The sequence below is a fragment of the Populus euphratica genome, unplaced genomic scaffold (genome assembly GCF_000495115.2).
Source record: "Populus euphratica unplaced genomic scaffold, PopEup_1.0 scaffold2621.1, whole genome shotgun sequence".
Lineage (NCBI taxonomy): Eukaryota > Viridiplantae > Streptophyta > Magnoliopsida > Malpighiales > Salicaceae > Populus > Populus euphratica.
Window position 1 is genome coordinate 8,842 of NW_011502470.1, and position 3,073 is coordinate 11,914.

The 3,073-nt window shown below is 35.5% G+C and overlaps 1 long non-coding RNA gene across 1 annotated transcript; it reads left to right on the forward strand.

The window, feature by feature from the left end:
• Nucleotides 1-757: 757 nt before the first annotated feature.
• On the forward strand, nucleotides 758-2,500 carry LOC105119208 (uncharacterized). The gene is made up of 2 exons (XR_841096.1): nucleotides 758-1,160; nucleotides 2,075-2,500. It is a non-coding gene; the product is annotated as an uncharacterized LOC105119208 (long non-coding RNA).
• The last annotated feature ends 573 nt before the right edge of the window (nucleotides 2,501-3,073 follow it).

Consider the following 3,073-nt stretch of genomic DNA (forward strand, 5'->3'; position numbering starts at 1 on the left):
GAATGTTTGGTTTAATACCAGGAAATCCTTGTAGATAATTGGTTGCCTATCAGTCAGCAGATGCCTAGATACCCCAGGCAATATTTTTGGACCATGGAATTTAAAACTTCTGGCATTACATGCTTACATCATATGGATAATCCACTTCTGTATTACTGCAATCTATATCTTTGCATGTTAGCTCATGTTTTTAATTTTGCAAGTTCGTCATTATTGCAAGGAAGGGATGAATTGATCAATTGAATGCAGTTTAATAACACACTAATCCAGTTAACAATTGCAATAAACACTGTTTTTGAGGTAATTTAATAGAAAGAACATGGGGCTTGATGATCTATTAGATTTCCTTCAGCTGCTCTACTTTAGGAGGCATACAAGGAATGCCTTTAAATGATTTTTGCAAGATGTGGATGCCCTTGATTGATTTTGTTTTGATGATAAGTTTATCTATGATAGGGGATATCTAAGTAGGATGAAACCCGGTGGTACATGGCTTATTTGCTCTAAGAGTCATTGAGTTTGTGTGGAATAAACAAGGTTATTTTTCATTTTAGTATAAAGATTTCCATCTGTTGCATTGACCAGTTGCAGTCCCCTGGTAGTATTGAACTCATTGGGATTCATCGTCTTTAGAATGCACAAAGTGCAGTGCCTCAGTTCCCATTGGCTATGGCTAGGATGCTTATGAGCAAACATAGTATACTTGGGAGTGTCTCCATCTCTCTCCAGAATAAATGCTTAAACTATTGAGATTTTTGGACCATTCCATGTGCATCCATTGTGTTTAGACCGCCATTAGGTGGCCTGCAAATTGAAGAACTTGTCAAGATATACTACTGTATTCAACAGTTAACTTTTTGCTATATCATCCTAACAGGCACTGCTGTTTATACTGTGAAAACTAACAAAATTGCTGTTCATATTGTGATTGGTTGATTACCTGTGCTTCTAACTGCAAATCACATGTTTAAAATTATATCTTGACATGACAGTTACTATGTTTAATTGTTTTATCATGAGTTAAAACTTAGCATTGCATGGGTGGTTGCACCTATGAGTGATTGCAGGCTGGTTCAGGTAAATGCAGCTGTGGCGGAAAAGTTGTGGATGGGTTATGTGTAAAACCTATCAAAGGAAATGCAGTTCTTTTCTGGAGCATGGTCTGTTTCTAAACCCTACTTGTTAAAATTCCGTACCTGCAGAATTTTATACGAAACCTCTCCATTGAGTTTGTGTAAGGAAAATAAGGTTTTCAGGAGTAATAAATTGACGATGTTTGGAAGTGTAAAAAGTAAAAACTGTCTTGAGTGGGGCATGTTTTTGCTTCGTTTGTCAATTTTTTTTGTTCATTAAGAGGATTTAGATCTTCTGAATGGTTTGAAATTCTACTTAGGTTATATTCCCCCCCTCAAAAGTACACACTAAATAATTTATAATCATCTCTCACCAATCATTATTAATAATTTAGTTATTTTCTCTCCTAAACACTTCAGTGTATGAATAGGCATCCTTAAAAACCACTTTTACATCCATAAGAATTTCTCTTGTAATAATTCACCCCCATTTTCTTAACCCAACAGCGCATGCGACCTAAGATGTGCTAGTAGTGATTGGAAGTCCTGCTTAGCATTCTCTTGTTGCGTGTCTCCTATTGCTCCTATCAAAATTTAGCCTCTCCCTGCTATGAAGGGTCTCATTGAAGACATACAGACTGGACTGAAATCCCAGAAATGCTTAAATGATCCATTCTGAAAGCCTAAAAATCCTTTCTGCCCTGCAATTCCTGGAACATATTTAGTTAATCTCTCTCTTTAAGAGGGAGACAGGTTTTGGTTTTGGGAGGGTTTATTGGCTGAGCATATCTTTGAGTAATTCATTAAATAAACATGATTGTTATAAAGGTACCCCATGGAGATTTCGCTTTCATTTAGGCTCTCAAATTCTAGGAAAAAAGTTGAATTTTACTTCGAAATAATTAGTTTTTTGGTCTTAAATGTTGCAGTGGAAGCTTAGCTGATGTTTTGGTAGATACAGAGCCTGTCTGATGCTAGTTTGTTGTTGTTACTTCATTCAGGGACTAGATGGCCAGTCGGATCCTAGCAGCATACATGGAGGATGTGAGGTTCTGTCAGGGGTGAAGTGGTCAGCTACAAAATGGATGAGGCAAAGAGCTACTTTCTGATTTTACAGTTAACCCTAGCTTAGGTATATTGAAACAATGCCTCTTTTACATGGGTCGTGTTATATAGATCTGCATACGAAGGATTAGAGAATATGAATTAACCTTGAATTAGAAATTTATTCTAGTTTCTAATCCCCTATCAAGGGCTGTTGTGATTTGGAAAAAGTTTGATCTCTGGTTTGAGTGGCAAATATTGCACCAAAAAATCTGATTTATTTACATATGATCAGCTCTAAATCCTCCACCTTAGACTCTACTTCAATGGCTCCATGTTAAATAGGAGCGCAAATTAATCAAATACTGAAATTTTATCTTCTATACTAAACATTGTATGAACAGTGATTATTTTTATTATTTTAAACTTAGTCTCTCTTTTTTTCCATTTCTTCTTCTTCTTTTTTTGTTTCCTCTTAATTTTGCTCATTTTTTTTCTTGAACTTTTTTAATATTAGTCCGGGTTCTTGGATCGGTTGATATCATGTAGGGGTAGTTTTTTCACTATTTAATTTTAAACCTGATTTAAATAAGAAAGTTAAAAGTTTTCTTAGGTCAATTTTATCTCTATAGATATATTTTACTGTTAGTCGGGTTGTTTTTGAATTAGCTAAATCATTGGATTTTGATAAAGTAATTTTTTATGCTGTTTAATTCGACCTAGTCAAGAAATAATTTGGTGTGTGTGGGTGTGTCTGTAAAAGCAGGAGAGTTGAGGCCTCCAAACTTCAAAACACGGCAACAGCTTAATGGAAGGGTGAACCATCTGTTACCGTAAAACAACAGTTTAACAGTCAAACCCTACCAGAGCTCTTAAATAATAATACATTATTTATCAATTCAATTGTTTGGCAGTAAAGGAAGGTCAAGGAGTTGCACCAGAAACGGGTGAAGGGG